Raw genomic sequence first — 19,515 nt, forward strand, 5'->3', positions numbered from 1 at the left:
TTGCCCTCCAAGTTCATGTCCATCCTCTTTTTGTTCACAAAGTGTTTGAACTTGTTTCTCAATCTTAATCAATTAGTTTAGCTATATTATTTGTCTCGCCCTTTTATTAAACTTTGCTTGAGTTGTCGTCTTCAGTTCCCACTGAAAATAAAAAATCTATTTCCTACTTACCATAAGTTTTCCCTCAGTGTAGGAGAATGGCAATAAGCATTCATTGGGAACTTAACTTTGAAAAATGGAATCACGAAGATGATGAATATAATCATATTTGATTAATTTTTTATGATTTGTATTCAACTTTGACTATTGCTGTAGAGTACTTTTATTGGTTTGCTTGTTTTCTTTGGCTCTACTAGAGAGTTTACATAAGGTAAAAAGCTGTATTTTGTATAATTTGGAGATGCCGGGGATTGAAACCGGGGCCTCATACATGCGAAGCATGCGCTCTACCACTGAGCTACATCCCCTATGAGCTGCTATTTTTTTATGCACAAGTGATTGCAGCTTTATATTTTACTAGAGATTTACTACTTTTCAGTGTTATTAGGGATATCTTAGAGGATGGAAGCATAACCATTATACCATGCTTGACTGCAAGGACTTTATGGTTTTCATGGCTGATGAGAATGCAAGTAGATGCCCATTCCAAACCCTGGAATGCTCATAAAGTTCTCCATCAGAGACTGGTTTATCATCAGAATCCCCTACTTTTTCTAATGAATGGTGTGGATATTGATCAAGTTTTGCTAACTAGAGGGCTGTCTTACATTCTGTTTGGTCATCAGTGTCAGAACTTAGCAGAAGGGCACAAAGGATGCATGCTAAGACTGCCTCTAGGGCATTGCTAGCTAATGCTTCACCAGACAATCTATGTAGTGTTGATATGTTGTCATCATTCCATGCTTTGAAATTTCATTAAGTGCTTGCCCTCCAAGCCCATGTCCATCCTCTTTATGTTCATAAAGTGGTTGAACTTGTCTCTCAATCTTAATCATTTAGTTTTGCTATATTATTTGTCTCGCTCTTTTATTAAACTTTGCTTGAGTTGTCGCCTTCAGTTCCCACTGAAAATAAAAAATCTATTTCCTACTTACCATAAGTTTACCCTCAGTGAAGGAGAATGGCAATAAGCATTCAATGGGAACTTAACTTTGAAAAATGGAATGAAGAAGATGATGAATATAATCATATTTGATTGATTTTTTATGATTTGTATTCAACTTTGACTATTGCTGTAGAGTACTTTTATTGGTTTGCTTGTTTTCTTTGGCTCTACTAGAGAGTTTACATATGGTAAAAAGCTGTATTTTGTAAAACTTGGAGATGCCGGGGATTGAAACCGGGGCCTCATAAATGCGAAGCATGCGCTCTACCACTGAGCTACATCCCCTATGAGCTGCTATTTTTTTATGCACAAGTGATTGCAGCTTTATATTTTACTAGAGATTTACTACTTTTCAGTGTTATTAGGGATATCTTAGAGGATGGAAGCATAACCATTATACCATGCTTGACTGCAAGGACTTTATGGTTATCATGGCTGATGAGAATGCAAGTAGATGCCCATTCCGAACATTGGAATGCTCTTAAAGTTCTCCATCAGAGACTGGTTCATCATCAGAATCCCCTACTTTTACTAATGAATGGTGTGGATATTGATCAAGTTTTACTAACTAGAGGGCTGTCTTACATTCTGTTTGGTCATCAGTGTCAGAACTTAGCAGAAGGGCACAAAGGATGCATGCTAAGACTGCCTCTTCGCCACTGCTGGCTAATACTTCACCAGACAATCTATGTAGAGTTGGTATGTTGTCATCATTCCATGCTTTGAAATTTCATTAAGTGCTTGCCCTCCAAGCCCATGCCCATCCTCTTTTTGTTCACAAAGTGTTTGAACTTGTCTCTCAATCTTAATCAATTAGTTTTGCTATATTATTTGTCTCGCTCTTTTATTAAACTTTGCTTGAGTTGTCGCCTTCAGTTCCCACTGAAAATAAAAAATCTATTTCCTACTTACCATAAGTTTACCCTCAGTGTAGGAGAATGGCAATAAGCATTCAATGGGAACTTAACTTTGAAAAATGGAATGAAGAAGATGATGAATATAATCATATTTGATTGATTTTTTATGATTTGTATTCAACTTTGACTATTGCTGTACAGTACTTTTATTGGTTTGCTTGTTTTCTTTGGCTCTACTAGAGAGTTTACATATGGTAAAAAGCTGTATTTTGTAAAACTTGGAGATGCCGGGGATTGAAACCGGGGCCTCATAAATGCGAAGCATGCGCTCTACCACTGAGCTACATCCCATATGAGCTGCTATTTTCTTATGCACAAGTGATTGCAGCTTTACATTTCACTAGAGATTTACTACTTTTCAGTGTTATTAGGGATATCTTAGAGGATGGAAGCATAACCATTATACCATGCTTGACTGCAAGGACTTTATGGTTTTCATGGCTGATGAGAATGCAAGTAGATGCCCATTCCAAACACTGGAATGCTCTTAAGGTTCTCCATCAGAGACTGGTTTATCATCAGAATCCCCTACTTTTACTACTGAATGGTGTGGATATTGATCACGTTTTGCTAACTAGAGGGCTGTCTTACATTCTGTTTGGTCATCAGTGTCAGAACTTAGCAGAAGGGCACAAAGGATGCATGCTAAGACTGCCTCTTGGGCATTGCTAGCTAATGCTTCACCAGGCAATCTATGTAGAGTTGATATGTTGTCATCATTCCATGCTTTGAAATTTCATTAAGTGCTTGCCCTCCAAGCCCATGTCCATCCTCTTTTTGTTCATAAAGTGGTTAAACTTGTGTCTCAATCTTAATCATTTAGTTATGCTATATTATTTGGCTCGCTCTTTTATTAAACTTTGCTCAGGTACTCGCCTTCAGTTCCCACTGAGAATAAAAAATCTATTTCCTACTTACCATATGTTTTCCCTCAGTGTAGGAGAATGGCAATAGGCATTCAATGGGAACTTAACTTTGAAAAATGGAATGAAGAAGATTATGAATATAATCATATTTGATTAATTTTTTATGATTTGTATTCAACTTTGACTATTGCTGTAGAGTTCTTGTATTGGTTTGCTTGTTATATTTGGCTCTTCTAGAGAGTTTACATATGGTAAAAAGCTGTATTTTGTAAAACTTGGAGATGCCGGGGATTGAAACCGGGGCCTCATACATGCGAAGCATGCGCTCTACCACTGAGCTACATCCCCTATGAGCTGCTATTTTTTTATGCACAAGTGATTGCAGCTTTACATTTCACTAGAGATTTACTACTTTTCAGTGTTATTAGGGATATCTTAGAGGATGGAAGCATAACCATTATACCATGCTTGACTTCAAGGACTTTATGGTTTTCATGGGTGATGAGAATGCAAGTAGAAGCCCACTCCAAACATTGGAATGCTCTTAAAGTTCTCCATCAGAGACTGGTTTATCATCAGAATCCCCTACTTTTACTAATGAATGGTGTGGATATTGATCAAGTTTTGCTAACTAGAGGGCTGTCTTATATTCTGTTTGGTCATCAGTGTCAGAACTTAGTAGAAGGGCACAAAGGATGCATGCTATGACTGCCTCTTGGGCATTGCTAGCTAATGCTTCACCAGACAATCTAAGTAGAGTTCATATGTTGTCATCATTCCATGCTTTGAAATGTCATTAAGTGCTTGCCCTCCAAGCCCATGTCCATCCTCTTTTTGTTCACAAAGTGTTTGAACTTGTCTCTCAATCTTAATCAATTAGTTTTGCTATATTATTTGTCTTGCTCTTTTATTAAACTTTGCTTGAGTTGTCGCCTTCAGTTCCCACTGAAAATAAAAAATCTATTTCCTACTTACCTTAAGTTTTCCCTCAGTGTAGGAGAATGGCAATAAGCATTCATTGGGAACTTAACTTTGAAAAATGGAATGAAGAAGATGATGAATATAATCATATTTGATTGATTTTTTATGATTTGTATTCAACTTTGACTATTGCTGTAGAGTACTTTTATTGGTTTGCTTGTTTTCTTTGGCTCTACTAGAGAGTTTACATATGGTAAAAAGCTGTATTTTGTAAAATTTGGAGATGCCGGGGATTGAAACCGGGGCCTCATACATGCGAAGCATGCGCTCTACCACTGAGCTACATCCCCTATGAGCTGCTATTTTTTTATGCACAAGTGATTGCAGCTTTATATTTTACTAGAGATTTACTACTTTTCAGTGTTATTAGGGATATCTTAGATGATGGAAGGATAACCATTATACCATGCTTGACTTCAAGGACTTTATGGTTTCATGGCTGATGAGAATGCAAGTAGATGCCCATTCCGAACATTGGAATGCTCTTAAAGTTCTCCATCAGAGACTGGTTCATCATCAGAATCCCCTACTTTTACTACAGAATGGTGTGGATATTGATCAAGTTTTGCTAACTAGAGGGCTGTCTTACATTCTGTTTGGTCATCAGTGTCAGAACTTAGCAGAAGGGCACAAAGGATGCATGCTAAGACTGCCTCTTGGCCACTGCTAGCTAATGCTTCACCAGACAATCCATGTAGAGTTGATATGCTGTCATCATTCCATGCTTTGATATATCATTAAGTGCTTGCCCTCCAAGCCCATGTCCATCCTCTTTTTGTTCACAAAGTGTTTGAACTTGTCTCTCAATCTTAATCAATTAGTTTTCCTATATTATTTGTCTTGCTCTTTTATTAAACTTTGCTCGGGTAGTCGCAATCAGTTCCCACTGAAAATAAAAAATCTATTTCCTACTTACCATATGTTTTCCCTCAGTGTAGGAGAATGGCAATAGGCATTCAATGGGAACTTAACTTTGAAAAATGGAATGAAGAAGATGATGAATATAATCATATTTGATTGATTTTTTATGATTTGTATTCAACTTTGACTATTGCTGTAGAGTACTTTTATTGGTTTGCTTGTTTTCTTTGGCTCTACTAGAGAGTTTACATATGGTAAAAAGCTGTATTTTGTAAAACTTGGAGATGCCGGGGATTGAATCCGGGGCCTCATACATGCGAAGCATGCGCTCTACCACTGAGCTATATCCCCTATGAGCTGCTATTTTTTTATGCACAAGTGATTGCAGCTTTACATTTCACTAGAGATTTTCTACTTTTCAGTGTTATTAGGGATATCTTAGAGGATGGAAGCATAACCATTATACCATGCTTGACTGCAAGGACTTTATGGTTATCATGGCTGATGAGAATGCAAGTAGATGCCCATTCCGAACATTGGAATGCTCTTAAAGTTCTCCATCAGAGACTGGTTCATCATCAGAATCCCCTACTTTTACTACAGAATGGTGTGGATATTGATCAAGTTTTGCTAACTAGAGGGCTGTCTTACATTCTGTTTGGTCATCAGTGTCAGAACTTAGCAGAAGGGCACAAAGGATGCATGCTAAGACTGCCTCTTGGCCACTGCTAGCTAATGCTTCACCAGACAATCTATGTAGAGTTGATATGTTGTCATCATTCCATGCTTTGAAATTTCATTAAGTGCTTGCCCTCCAAGCCCATGTCCATCCTCTTTTTGTTCACAAAGTGTTTGAACTTGTCTCTCAATCTTAATCAATTAGTTTTGCTATATTATTTGTCTCGCTCTTTTATTAAACTTTGCTTGAGTTGTCGCCTTCAGTTCCCACTGAAAATAAAAAATCTATTTCCTACTTACCATAAGTTTACCCTCAGTGAAGGAGAATGGCAATAAGCATTCAATGGGAACTTAACTTTGAAAAATGGAATGAAGAAGATGATGAATATAATCATATTTGATTGATTTTTTATGATTTGTATTCAACTTTGACTATTGCTGTAGAGTACTTTTATTGGTTTGCTTGTTTTCTTTGGCTCTACTAGAGAGTTTACATATGGTAAAAAGCTGTATTTTGTAAAACTTGGAGATGCCGGGGATTGAAACCGGGGCCTCATACATGCGAAGCATGCGCTCTACCACTGAGCTACATCCCCTATGAGCTGCTATTTTTTTATGCACAAGTGATTGCAGCTTTACATTTCACTAGAGATTTACTACTTTTCAGTGTTATTAGGGATATCTTAGAGGATGGAAGCATAACCATTATACCATGCTTGACTTCAAGGACTTTATGGTTTTCATGGGTGATGAGAATGCAAGTAGAAGCCCACTCCAAACATTGGAATGCTCTTAAAGTTCTCCATCAGAGACTGGTTTATCATCAGAATCCCCTACTTTTACTAATGAATGGTGTGGATATTGATCAAGTTTTGCTAACTAGAGGGCTGTCTTATATTCTGTTTGGTCATCAGTGTCAGAACTTAGTAGAAGGGCACAAAGGATGCATGCTATGACTGCCTCTTGGGCATTGCTAGCTAATGCTTCACCAGACAATCTAAGTAGAGTTCATATGTTGTCATCATTCCATGCTTTGAAATGTCATTAAGTGCTTGCCCTCCAAGCCCATGTCCATCCTCTTTTTGTTCACAAAGTGTTTGAACTTGTCTCTCAATCTTAATCAATTAGTTTTGCTATATTATTTGTCTCACTCTTTTATTAAACTTTGCTTGAGTTGTCGCCTTCAGTTCCCACTGAAAATAAAAAATCTATTTCCTACTTACCATAAGTTTTCCCTCAGTGTAGGAGAATGGCAATAAGCATTCAATGGGAACTTAACTTTGAAAAATGGAATGAAGAAGATGATGAATATAATCATATTTGATTGATTTTTTATGATTTGTATTCAACTTTGACTATTGCTGTAGAGTACTTTTATTGGTTTGCTTGTTTTCTTTGGCTCTACTAGAGAGTTTACATATGGTAAAAAGCTGTATTTTGTAAAATTTGGAGATGCCGGGGATTGAAACCGGGGCCTCATACATGCGAAGCATGCGCTCTACCACTGAGCTACATCCCCTATGAGCTGCTATTTTTTTATGCACAAGTGATTGCAGCTTTATATTTTACTAGAGATTTACTACTTTTCAGTGTTATTAGGGATATCTTAGATGATGGAAGGATAACCATTATACCATGCTTGACTTCAAGGACTTTATGGTTTCATGGCTGATGAGAATGCAAGTAGATGCCCATTCCGAACATTGGAATGCTCTTAAAGTTCTCCATCAGAGACTGGTTCATCATCAGAATCCCCTACTTTTACTACAGAATGGTGTGGATATTGATCAAGTTTTGCTAACTAGAGGGCTGTCTTACATTCTGTTTGGTCATCAGTGTCAGAACTTAGCAGAAGGGAACAAAGGATGCATGCTAAGACTGCCTCTTGGCAACTGCTAGCTAATGCTTCACCAGACAATCCATGTAGAGTTGATATGCTGTCATCATTCCATGCTTTGATATATCATTAAGTGCTTGCCCTCCAAGCCCATGTCCATCCTCTTTTTGTTCACAAAGTGTTTGAACTTGTCTCTCAATCTTAATCAATTAGTTTTGCTATATTATTTGTCTTGCTCTTTTATTAAACTTTGCTCGGGTAGTCGCAATCAGTTCCCACTGAAAATAAAAAATCTATTTCCTACTTACCATATGTTTTCCCTCAGTGTAGGAGAATGGCAATAGGCATTCAATGGGAACTTAACTTTGAAAAATGGAATGAAGAAGATGATGAATATAATCATATTTGATTGATTTTTTATGATTTGTATTCAACTTTGACTATTGCTGTAGAGTACTTTTATTGGTTTGCTTGTTTTCTTTGGCTCTACTAGAGAGTTTACATATGGTAAAAAGCTGTATTTTGCAAAACTTAGAGATTCTGGGGATTGAACTCAGGAGCTTATACAAGCGAAGCATGCGCTCTACAACCGAGCTACATCCCCTATGAGCTGCTATTTTCTGATGCATAAGTGATTGCAGCTTTACAATTCACTAGAGATTTACTACTTTTCAGTGTTATTAGTGATATCTTAGAGGATGGAAGGATAACCATTATACCATGCTTGACTTCAAGGACTTTATGGTTTTCATGGCTGATGAGAATGCAAGTAGATGCCCATTCCGAACATTGGAATGCTCTTATAGTTCTCCATCAGAGACTGGTTCATCATCAGAATCCCCTACTTTTACTAATGAATGGTGTGGATATTGATCAAGTTTTGCTAACTAGAGGGCTGTCTTACATTCTGTTTGGTCATCAGTGTCAGAACTTAGCAGAAGGGCACAAAGGATGCATGCTAAGACTGCCTCTTGGCCACTGCTAGCTAATGCTTCACCAGACAATCTATGTAGAGTTGATATGTTGTCATCATTCCATGCTTTGAAATAACATTAAGTGCTTGCCCTCCAAGCCCATGTCCATCCTCTTTTTCTTCACAAAGTGTTTGAACTTGTCTCTCAATCTTAATCAATTAGTTTTGCTATATTATTTGTCTCGCTCTTTTATTAAACTTTGCTTGAGTTGTCGCCTTCAGTTCCCACTGAAAATAAAAAATCTATTTCCTACTTACCATAAGTTTTCCCTCAGTGTAGGAGAATGGCAATAAGCATTCAATGGGAACTTAACTTTGAAAAATGGAATGAAGAAGATGATGAATATAATCATATTTGATTGATTTTTTATGATTTGTAATCAACTTTGACTATTGCTGTAGAGTACTTTTATTGGTTTGCTTGTTTTCTTTGGCTCTACTAGAGAGTTTACATATGGTAAAAAGCTGTATTTTGTAAAACTTGGAGATGCCGGGGATTGAAACCGGGGCCTCATACATGCGAAGCATGCGCTCTACCACTGAGCTACATCCCCTATGAGCTGCTATTTTTTTATGCACAAGTGATTGCAGCTTTACATTTCACTAGAGATTTACTACTTTTCAGTGTTATTAGGGATATCTTAGAGGATGGAAGCATAACCATTATACCATGCTTGACTTCAAGGACTTTATGGTTTTCATGGGTGATGAGAATGCAAGTAGAAGCCCACTCCAAACATTGGAATGCTCTTAAAGTTCTCCATCAGAGACTGGTTTATCATCAGAATCCCCTACTTTTACTAATGAATGGTGTGGATATTGATCAAGTTTTGCTAACTAGAGGGCTGTCTTATATTCTGTTTGGTCATCAGTGTCAGAACTTAGTAGAAGGGCACAAAGGATGCATGCTATGACTGCCTCTTGGGCATTGCTAGCTAATGCTTCACCAGACAATCTAAGTAGAGTTCATATGTTGTCATCATTCCATGCTTTGAAATGTCATTAAGTGCTTGCCCTCCAAGCCCATGTCCATCCTCTTTTTGTTCACAAAGTGTTTGAACTTGTCTCTCAATCTTAATCAATTAGTTTTGCTATATTATTTGTCTCACTCTTTTATTAAACTTTGCTTGAGTTGTCGCCTTCAGTTCCCACTGAAAATAAAAAATCTATTTCCTACTTACCATAAGTTTTCCCTCAGTGTAGGAGAATGGCAATAAGCATTCAATGGGAACTTAACTTTGAAAAATGGAATGAAGAAGATGATGAATATAATCATATTTGATTGATTTTTTATGATTTGTATTCAACTTTGACTATTGCTGTAGAGTACTTTTATTGGTTTGCTTGTTTTCTTTGGCTCTACTAGAGAGTTTACATATGGTAAAAAGCTGTATTTTGTAAAATTTGGAGATGCCGGGGATTGAAACCGGGGCCTCATACATGCGAAGCATGCGCTCTACCACTGAGCTACATCCCCTATGAGCTGCTATTTTTTTATGCACAAGTGATTGCAGCTTTATATTTTACTAGAGATTTACTACTTTTCAGTGTTATTAGGGATATCTTAGATGATGGAAGGATAACCATTATACCATGCTTGACTTCAAGGACTTTATGGTTTCATGGCTGATGAGAATGCAAGTAGATGCCCATTCCGAACATTGGAATGCTCTTAAAGTTCTCCATCAGAGACTGGTTCATCATCAGAATCCCCTACTTTTACTACAGAATGGTGTGGATATTGATCAAGTTTTGCTAACTAGAGGGCTGTCTTACATTCTGTTTGGTCATCAGTGTCAGAACTTAGCAGAAGGGAACAAAGGATGCATGCTAAGACTGCCTCTTGGCAACTGCTAGCTAATGCTTCACCAGACAATCCATGTAGAGTTGATATGCTGTCATCATTCCATGCTTTGATATATCATTAAGTGCTTGCCCTCCAAGCCCATGTCCATCCTCTTTTTGTTCACAAAGTGTTTGAACTTGTCTCTCAATCTTAATCAATTAGTTTTGCTATATTATTTGTCTTGCTCTTTTATTAAACTTTGCTCGGGTAGTCGCAATCAGTTCCCACTGAAAATAAAAAATCTATTTCCTACTTACCATATGTTTTCCCTCAGTGTAGGAGAATGGCAATAGGCATTCAATGGGAACTTAACTTTGAAAAATGGAATGAAGAAGATGATGAATATAATCATATTTGATTGATTTTTTATGATTTGTATTCAACTTTGACTATTGCTGTAGAGTACTTTTATTGGTTTGCTTGTTTTCTTTGGCTCTACTAGAGAGTTTACATATGGTAAAAAGCTGTATTTTGCAAAACTTAGAGATTCTGGGGATTGAACTCAGGAGCTTATACAAGCGAAGCATGCGCTCTACAACCGAGCTACATCCCCTATGAGCTGCTATTTTCTGATGCATAAGTGATTGCAGCTTTACAATTCACTAGAGATTTACTACTTTTCAGTGTTATTAGTGATATCTTAGAGGATGGAAGGATAACCATTATACCATGCTTGACTTCAAGGACTTTATGGTTTTCATGGCTGATGAGAATGCAAGTAGATGCCCATTCCGAACATTGGAATGCTCTTATAGTTCTCCATCAGAGACTGGTTCATCATCAGAATCCCCTACTTTTACTAATGAATGGTGTGGATATTGATCAAGTTTTGCTAACTAGAGGGCTGTCTTACATTCTGTTTGGTCATCAGTGTCAGAACTTAGCAGAAGGGCACAAAGGATGCATGCTAAGACTGCCTCTTGGCCACTGCTAGCTAATGCTTCACCAGACAATCTATGTAGAGTTGATATGTTGTCATCATTCCATGCTTTGAAATAACATTAAGTGCTTGCCCTCCAAGCCCATGTCCATCCTCTTTTTCTTCACAAAGTGTTTGAACTTGTCTCTCAATCTTAATCAATTAGTTTTGCTATATTATTTGTCTCGCTCTTTTATTAAACTTTGCTTGAGTTGTCGCCTTCAGTTCCCACTGAAAATAAAAAATCTATTTCCTACTTACCATAAGTTTTCCCTCAGTGTAGGAGAATGGCAATAAGCATTCAATGGGAACTTAACTTTGAAAAATGGAATGAAGAAGATGATGAATATAATCATATTTGATTGATTTTTTATGATTTGTAATCAACTTTGACTATTGCTGTAGAGTACTTTTATTGGTTTGCTTGTTTTCTTTGGCTCTACTAGAGAGTTTACATATGGTAAAAAGCTGTATTTTGTAAAACTTGGAGATGCCGGGGATTGAAACCGGGGCCTCATACATGCGAAGCATGCGCTCTACCACTGAGCTACATCCCCTATGAGCTGCTATTTTTTTATGCACAAGTGATTGCAGCTTTATATTTTACTTGAGATTTACTACTTTTCAGTGTTATTAGGGATATCTTAGAGGATGGAAGCATAACCATTATACCATGCTTGACTGCAAGGACTTTATGGTTTTCACGGCTGATGAGAATGCAAGTAGATGCCCATTCCAAACCCTGGAATGCTCTTAAAGTTCTCCATCAGAGACTGGTTTATCATCAGAATCCCCTACTTTTACTAATGATTGGTGTGGATATTGATCAAGTTTTGCTAACTAGAGGGCTGTCTTACATTCTGTTTGGTCATCAGTGTCAGAACTTAGCTGAAGGGCACAAAGGATGCATGCTAAGACTGCCTCTTGGGCATTGCTAGCTAATGCTTCACCAGACAATCTATGTAGAGTTGATATGTTGTCATCATTCCATGCTTTGAAATTTCATTAAGTGCTTGCCCTCCAAGCCCATGTCCATCCTCTTTTTGTTCATAAAGTGGTTGAACTTGTCTCTCAATCTTAATCATTTAGTTCTGCTATATTATTTGTCTCGCTCTTTTATTAAACTTTGCTCAGGTAGTCGCTTTCAGTTCCCACTGAGAATAAAAAATCTATTTCCTACTTACCATATGTTTTCCCTCAGTGTAGGAGAATGGCAATAGGCATTCAATGGGAACTTAACTTTGAAAAATGGAATGAAGAAGATGATGAATATAATCATATTTGATTAATTTTTTATGATTTGTATTCAACTTTGACTATTGCTGTAGAGTACTTGTATTGGTTTGCTTGTTATCTTTGGATCTTCTAGAGAGTTTACATATGGTAAAAAGCTGTATTTTTCAAAACTTAGAGATTCTGGGGATTGAACTCAGGAGCTTATACAAGCGAAGCATGCGCTCTACCACCGAGCTACATCCCATATGAGCTGCTATTTTCTGATGCATAAGTGATTGCAGCTTTACAATTCACTAGAGATTTACTACTTTTCAGTGTTATTAGTGATATCTTAGATGATGGAAGGATAACCATTATACCATGCTTGACTTCAAGGACTTTATGGTTTTCATGGCTGATGAGAATGCAAGTAGATGCCCATTCCGAACATTGGAATGCTCTTAAAGTTCTCCATCAGAGACTGCTTCATCATCAGAATCCCCTACTTTTACTACAGAATGGTGTGGATATTGATCAAGTTTTGCTAACTAGAGGGCTGTCTTACATTCTGTTTGGTCATCAGTGTCAGAACTTAGCAGAAGGGCCCAAAGGATGCATGCTAAGACTGCCTCTTGGCCACTGCTAGCTAATGCTTCACCAGACAATCCATGTAGAGTTGATATGTTGTCATCATTCCATGCTTTGATATATCATTAAGTGCTTGCCCTCCAAGCCCATGTCCATCCTCTTTTTGTTCGCAAAGTGTTTGAACTTGTCTCTCAATCTTAATCAATTAGTTTTGCTATATTATTTGTCTCGCTCTTTTATTAAACTTTACTCGGGTAGTCGCCTTCAGTTCCCACTGAAAATAAAAAATCTATTTCCTACTTACCATATGTTTTCCCTCAGTGTAGGAGAATGGCAATAGGCATTCAATGGGAACTTAACTTTGAAAAATGGAATGAAGAAGATGATGAATATAATCATATTTGATTGATTTTTTATGATTTGTATTCAACTTTGACTATTGCTGTAGAGTACTTTTATTGGTTTGCTTGTTTTCTTTGGCTCTACTAGAGAGTTTACATAAGGTAAAAAGCTGTATTTTGTAAAACTTGGAGATGCCGGGGATTGAAACCGGGGCCTCATACATGCGAAGCATGCGCTCTACCACTGAGCTACATCCCCTATGAGCTGCTATTTTTTTATGCACAAGTGATTGCAGCTTTATATTTTACTAGAGATTTACTACTTTTCAGTGTTATTAGGGATATCTTAGAGGATGGAAGCATAACCATTATACCATGCTTGACTGCAAGGACTTTATGGTTTTCATGGCTGATGAGAATGCAAGTAGATGCCCATTCCAAACACTGGAATGCTCTTAAAGTTCTCCATCAGAGACTGGTTTATCATCAGAATCCCCTACTTTTACTATTGAATGGTGTGGATATTGATCAAGTTTTGCTAACTAGAGGGCTGTCGTACATTCTGTATGGTCATCAGTGTCAGAACTTAGCAGAAGGGCACAAAGGATGCATGCTAAGACTGCCTCATGGGCATTGCTAGCTAATGCTTCACCAGGCAATCTATGTAGAGTTGATATGTTGTCATCATTCCATGCTTTGAAATTTCATTAAGTGCTTGCCCTCCAAGCCCATGTCCATCCTCTTTTTGTTCATAAAGTGGTTGAACTTGTCTCTCAATCTTAATCATTTAGTTATGCTAGATTATTTGTCTCGCTCTTTTATTAAACTTTGCTCAGGTAGTCGCCTTCAGTTCCCACTGAGAATAAAAAACCTATTTCCTACTTACCATATGTTTTCCCTCAGTGTAGGAGAATGGCAATAGGCATTCAATGGGAACTTAACTTTGAAAAATGGAATGAAGAAGATGATGAATATAATCATATTTGATTAATTTTTTAAGATTTGTATTCAACTTTGACTATTGCTGTAGAGTTCTTGTATTGGTTTGCTTGTTATCTTTGGCTCTTCTAGAGAGTTTACATATGGTAAAAAGCTGTATTTTGCAAAACTTAGAGATTCTGGGGATTGAACTCAGGAGCTTATGCAAGCGAAGCATGCGCTCTACCACCGAGCTACATCCCCTATGAGCTGCTATTTTCTGATGCATAAGTGATTGCAGCTTTACAATTCACTAGAGATTTACTGCTTTTCAGTGTTATTAGTGATATCTTAGAGGATGGAAGGATAACCATTATACCATGCTTGACTTCAAGGACTTTATGGTTTTCATGGCTGATGAGAATGCAAGTAGATGCCCATTCCGAACATTGGAATGCTCTTAAAGTTCTCCATCAGAGACTGGTTCATCATCAGAATCCCCTACTTTTACTAATGAATGGTGTGGATATTGATCAAGTTTTGCTAACTAGAGGGCTGTCTCACATTCTGTTTGGTCATCAGTGTCAGAACTTAGCAGAAGGGCACAAAGGATGCATGCTAAGACTGCCTCTTGGCCACTGCTAGCTAATGCTTCACCAGACAATCTATGTAGAGTTGATATGTTGTCATCATTCCATGCTTTGAAATATCATTAAGTGCTTGCCCTCCAAGCCCATGCCCATCCTCTTTTTGTTCACAAAGTGTTTGAACTTGTCTCTCAATCTTAATCAATTAGTTTTGCTATATTATTTGTCTCGCTCTTTTATTAAACTTTGCTTGAGTTGTCGCCTTCAGTTCCCACTGAAAATAAAAAATCTATTTCCTACTTACCATATGTTTTCCCTCAGTGTAGGAGAATGGCAATAGGCATTCAATAGGTATTTAACTTTGAAAACTGGAATGAAGAAGATGATGAATATAATCATATTTGATTGATTTTTTATGATTTGTATTCAACTTTGACTATTGCTGTAGAGTACTTTTATTGGTTTGCTTGTTTTCTTTGGCTCTACTAGAGAGTTTACATATGGTAAAAAGCTGTATTTTGTAAAACTTGGAGATGCCGGGGATTGAATTCGGGGCCTCAAACATGCGAAGCATGCGCTCTACCACTGAGCTACATCCCCTATGAGCTGCTATTTTTTTATGCACAAGTGATTGCAGCTTTACATTTCACTAGAGATTTACTACTTTTCAGTGTTATTAGGTATAACTTAGAGGATGGAAGCATAACCATTATACCATGCTTGACTGCAAGGACTTTATGGTTTTCATGGCTGATGAGAATGCAAGTAGATGCCCCTTCCAAACACTGGAATGCTCTTTAAGTTCTCCATCAGAGACTGCTTCATCATCAGAATCCCCTACTTTTACTACAGAATGGTGTGGATATTGATCAAGTTTTGCTAACTAGAGGGCTGTCTTACATTCTGTTTGGTCATCAGTGTCAGAACTTAGCAGAAGTGCACAAAGGATGCATGCTAAGACTGCCTCTTGGCCACAGCTAGCTAATGCTTCACCAGACAATCCATGTAGAGTTGATATGTTGTCATCATTCCATGCTTTGATATATCATTAAGTGCTTGCCCTCCAAGCCAATGTCCATCCTCTTTTTGTTTGCAAAGTGTTTGAACTTGTCTCTCAATCTTAATCAATTAGTTTTGCTATATTATTTGTCTCGCTCTTTTATTAAACTTTACTCGGGTAGTCGCCTTCAGTTCCCACTGAAAATAAAAAATCTATTTCCTACTTACCATATGTTTTCCCTCAGTGTAGGAGAATGGCAATAGGCATTCAATGGGAACTTAACTTTGAAAAATGGAATGAAGAAGATGATGAATATAATCATATTTGATTGATTTTTTATGATTTGTATTCAACTTTGACTATTGCTGTAGAGTACTTTTATTGGTTTGCTTGTTTTCTTTGGCTCTACTAGAGAGTTTACATATGGTAAAAAGCTGTATTTTGTAAAACTTGGAGATGCCGGGGATTGAAACCGGGGCCTCATACATGCGAAGCATGCGCTCTACCACTGAGCTACATCCCCTATGAGCTGCTATTTTTTTATGCACAAGTGATTGCAGCTTTATATTTTACTAGAGATTTACTACTTTTCAGTGTTATTAGGGATATCTTAGAGGATGGAAGCATAACCATTATACCATGCTTGACTGCAAGGACTTTATGGTTTTCATGGGTGATGAGAATGCAAGTAGAAGCCCATTCCAAACATTGGAATGCTCTTAAAGTTCTCCATCAGAGACTGGTTTATCATCAGAATCCCCTACTTTTACTAATGAATGGTGTGGATATTGATCAAGTTTTGCTAACTAGAGGGCTGTCTTACATTCTGTTTGGTCATCAGTGTCAGAACTTAGTAGAAGGGAACAAAGGATGCATGCTATGACTGCCTTTCTGGCATTGCTAGCTAATGCTTCACCAGACAATCTAAGTAGAGTTCATATGTTGTCATCATTCCATGCTTTGAAATTTCATTAAGTGCTTGCCCTCCAAGCCCATGTCCATCCTCTTTTTGTTCACAAAGTGTTTGAACTTGTCTTTCAATCTTAAACAATTAGTTTTGCTATATTATTTGTCTCGCTCTTTTATTAAACTTTGCTCAGGTAGTCACCTTCAGTTCCCACTGAAAATAAAAAATCTATTTCCTACTTACCATATGTTTTCCCTCAGTGTAGGAGAATGGCAATAGGCATTCAATGGGAACTTAACTTTGAAAAATGGAATGAAGAAGATGATGAATATAATCATATTTGATTGATTTTTTATGATTTGTATTCAACTTTGACTATTGCTGTAGAGTACTTTTATTGGTTTGCTTGTTTTCTTTGGCTCTACTAGAGAGTTTACATATGGTAAAAAGCTGTATTTTGTAAAACTTGGAGATGCCGGGGATTGAATCCGGGGCCTCATACATGCGAAGCATGCGCTCTACCACTGAGCTATATCCCCTATGAGCTGCTATTTTTTTATGCACAAGTGATTGCAGCTTTACATTTCACTAGAGATTTACTACTTTTCAGTGTTATTAGGGATATCTTAGAGGATGGAAGCATAACCATTATACCATGGTTGACTGCAAGGACTTTATGGTTTTCATGGCTGATGAGAATGCAAGTAGATGCCCATTCCGAACATTGGAATGCTCTTAAAGTTCTCCATCAGAGACTGGTTCATCATCAGAATCCCCTACTTTTACTAATGAATGGTGTGGATATTGATCAAGTTTTGCTAACTAGAGGGCTGTCTTACATTCTGTTTGGTCATCAGTGTCAGAACTTAGCATAAGGGCACAAAGGATGCATGCTAAGACTGCCTCTTGGCCACAGCTAGCTAATGCTTCACCAGACAATCTATGTAGAGTTGATATGTTGTCATCATTCCATGCTTTGAAATTTCATTAAGTACTTGCCCTCCAAGCCCATGTCCATCCTCTTTTTGTTCACAAAGTGTTTGAACTTGTCTCTCAATCTTAATCAATTAGTTTTGCTATATTATTTGTCTCGCTCTTCTATTAAACTTTGCTTGAGTTGTCGCCTTCAGGTCCCACTGAAAATAAAAAATCTATTTCCTACTTACCATAAGTTTTCCCTCAGTGTAGGAGAATGGCAATAAGCATTCAATGGGAACTTAACTTTGAAAAATGGAATGAAGAAAATGATGAATATAATCATATTTGATTGATTTTTTATGATTTGTATTCAACTTTGACTATTGCTGTAGAGTACTTTTATTGGTTTGCTTGTTTTCTTTGGCTCTACTAGAGAGTTTACATATGGTAAAAAGCTGTATTTTGTAAAACTTGGAGATGCCGGGGACTCTTACATGCGAAGCATGCGCTCTACCACTGAGCAACATCCCGTATGAGCTGCTATTTTTTTATGCACAAGTGATTGCAGCTTTACATTTCACTAGAGATTTACTACTTTTCAGTGTTATTAGGGATATCTTAGAGGATGGAAGCATAACCTTTATACCATGCTTGACTGCAAGGACTTTATGGTTTTCATGGCTGATGAGAATGCAAGTAGAAGCCCATTCCAAACACTGGAATGCTCTTAAAGTTCTCCATCAGAGACTGGTTTATCATCAGAATCCCCTACTTTTACTAATGAATGGTGTGGATATTGATCAAGTTTTGCTAACTAGAGGGCTGTCTTACATTCTGTTTGGTCATCAGTGTCAGAACTTAGTAGAAGGGAACAAAGGATGCATGCTATGACTGCCTTTCTGGCATTGCTAGCTAATGCTTCACCAGACAATCTAAGTAGAGTTCATATGTTGTCATCATTCCATGCTTTGAAATTTCATTAAGTGCTTGCCCTCCAAGCCCATGTCCATCCTCTTTTTGTTCACAAAGTGTTTGAACTTGTCTTTCAATCTTAAACAATTAGTTTTGCTATATTATTTGTCTCGCTCTTTTATTAAACTTTGCTCAGGTAGTCACCTTCAGTTCCCACTGAAAATAAAAAATCTATTTCCTACTTACCATATGTTTTCCCTCAGTGTAGGAGAATGGCAATAGGCATTCAATGGGAACTTAACTTTGAAAAATGGAATGAAGAAGATGATGAATATAATCATATTTGATTGATTTTTTATGATTTGTATTCAACTTTGACTATTGCTGTAGAGTACTTTTATTGGTTTGCTTGTTTTCTTTGGCTCTACTAGAGAGTTTACATATGGTAAAAAGCTGTATTTTGTAAAACTTGGAGATGCCGGGGATTGAATCCGGGGCCTCATACATGCGAAGCATGCACTCTACCACTGAGCTACATCCCCTATGAGCTGCTATTTTTTTATGCACAAGTGATTGCAGCTTTACATTTCACTAGAGATTTACTACTTTTCAGTGTTATTAGGGATATCTTAGAGGATGGAAGCATAACCATTATACCATGCTTGACTGCAAGGACTTTATGGTTCTCATGGCTGATGAGAATGCAAGTAGATGCCCCTTCCAAACACTGGAATGCTCTTAAAGTTCTCCATCAGAGACTGGTTTATCATCAGAATCCCCTACTTTTACTAATGAATGGTGTGGATATTGATCAAGTTTTGCTAACTAGAGGGCTGTCTTACATTCTGTTTGGTCATCAGTGTCAGAACTTAGCAGAAGGGCACAAAGGATGCATGCTAAGACTGCCTCTTGGGCATTGCTAGCTAATGCTTCACCAGACAATCTATGTAGAGTTGATATGTTGTCATCATTCCATGCTTTGAAATTTCATTAAGTGCTGGCCCTCCAAGCCCATGTCCATCCTCTTTTTGTTCATAAAGTGGTTGAACTTGTCTCTCAATCTTAATCATTTAGTTCTGCTATATTATTTGTCTCGCTCTTTTATTAAACTTTGCTCAGGTAGTCACCTTCAGTTCCCACTGAGAA

The 19,515-nt window shown here is 37.4% G+C and overlaps 14 non-coding genes across 14 annotated transcripts; all 14 read right to left on the bottom strand.

The window, feature by feature from the left end:
* Nucleotides 1-395: 395 nt before the first annotated feature.
* Nucleotides 396-467, bottom strand: TRNAA-CGC (transfer RNA alanine (anticodon CGC)). The gene has a single exon. It is a non-coding gene; the product is annotated as a tRNA-Ala (tRNA).
* Nucleotides 468-1,318: 851 nt separating this feature from the next.
* On the bottom strand, nucleotides 1,319-1,390 carry TRNAA-CGC (transfer RNA alanine (anticodon CGC)). The gene has a single exon. It is a non-coding gene; the product is annotated as a tRNA-Ala (tRNA).
* A 1,774-nt stretch (nucleotides 1,391-3,164) lies between these two features.
* TRNAA-CGC (transfer RNA alanine (anticodon CGC)) lies at nucleotides 3,165-3,236 on the bottom strand. The gene has a single exon. It is a non-coding gene; the product is annotated as a tRNA-Ala (tRNA).
* An 851-nt stretch (nucleotides 3,237-4,087) lies between these two features.
* Nucleotides 4,088-4,159, bottom strand: TRNAA-CGC (transfer RNA alanine (anticodon CGC)). Its single transcript has one exon. It is a non-coding gene; the product is annotated as a tRNA-Ala (tRNA).
* An 850-nt stretch (nucleotides 4,160-5,009) lies between these two features.
* On the bottom strand, nucleotides 5,010-5,081 carry TRNAA-CGC (transfer RNA alanine (anticodon CGC)). The gene has a single exon. It is a non-coding gene; the product is annotated as a tRNA-Ala (tRNA).
* Nucleotides 5,082-5,932: 851 nt separating this feature from the next.
* TRNAA-CGC (transfer RNA alanine (anticodon CGC)) lies at nucleotides 5,933-6,004 on the bottom strand. The gene has a single exon. It is a non-coding gene; the product is annotated as a tRNA-Ala (tRNA).
* An 851-nt stretch (nucleotides 6,005-6,855) lies between these two features.
* TRNAA-CGC (transfer RNA alanine (anticodon CGC)) lies at nucleotides 6,856-6,927 on the bottom strand. Its single transcript has one exon. It is a non-coding gene; the product is annotated as a tRNA-Ala (tRNA).
* Nucleotides 6,928-8,700: 1,773 nt separating this feature from the next.
* TRNAA-CGC (transfer RNA alanine (anticodon CGC)) lies at nucleotides 8,701-8,772 on the bottom strand. The gene has a single exon. It is a non-coding gene; the product is annotated as a tRNA-Ala (tRNA).
* An 851-nt stretch (nucleotides 8,773-9,623) lies between these two features.
* Nucleotides 9,624-9,695, bottom strand: TRNAA-CGC (transfer RNA alanine (anticodon CGC)). The gene has a single exon. It is a non-coding gene; the product is annotated as a tRNA-Ala (tRNA).
* Nucleotides 9,696-11,468: 1,773 nt separating this feature from the next.
* TRNAA-CGC (transfer RNA alanine (anticodon CGC)) lies at nucleotides 11,469-11,540 on the bottom strand. The gene has a single exon. It is a non-coding gene; the product is annotated as a tRNA-Ala (tRNA).
* Nucleotides 11,541-13,314: 1,774 nt separating this feature from the next.
* TRNAA-CGC (transfer RNA alanine (anticodon CGC)) lies at nucleotides 13,315-13,386 on the bottom strand. Its single transcript has one exon. It is a non-coding gene; the product is annotated as a tRNA-Ala (tRNA).
* Nucleotides 13,387-16,083: 2,697 nt separating this feature from the next.
* Nucleotides 16,084-16,155, bottom strand: TRNAA-CGC (transfer RNA alanine (anticodon CGC)). The gene has a single exon. It is a non-coding gene; the product is annotated as a tRNA-Ala (tRNA).
* An 851-nt stretch (nucleotides 16,156-17,006) lies between these two features.
* Nucleotides 17,007-17,078, bottom strand: TRNAA-CGC (transfer RNA alanine (anticodon CGC)). The gene has a single exon. It is a non-coding gene; the product is annotated as a tRNA-Ala (tRNA).
* Nucleotides 17,079-18,839: 1,761 nt separating this feature from the next.
* On the bottom strand, nucleotides 18,840-18,911 carry TRNAA-CGC (transfer RNA alanine (anticodon CGC)). Its single transcript has one exon. It is a non-coding gene; the product is annotated as a tRNA-Ala (tRNA).
* Between the last annotated feature and the right edge of the window lie 604 nt (nucleotides 18,912-19,515).

This window comes from Taudactylus pleione, unplaced genomic scaffold, assembly GCF_031769625.1.
Source record: "Taudactylus pleione unplaced genomic scaffold, aTauple2 ptg000070l, whole genome shotgun sequence".
Lineage (NCBI taxonomy): Eukaryota > Metazoa > Chordata > Amphibia > Anura > Myobatrachidae > Taudactylus > Taudactylus pleione.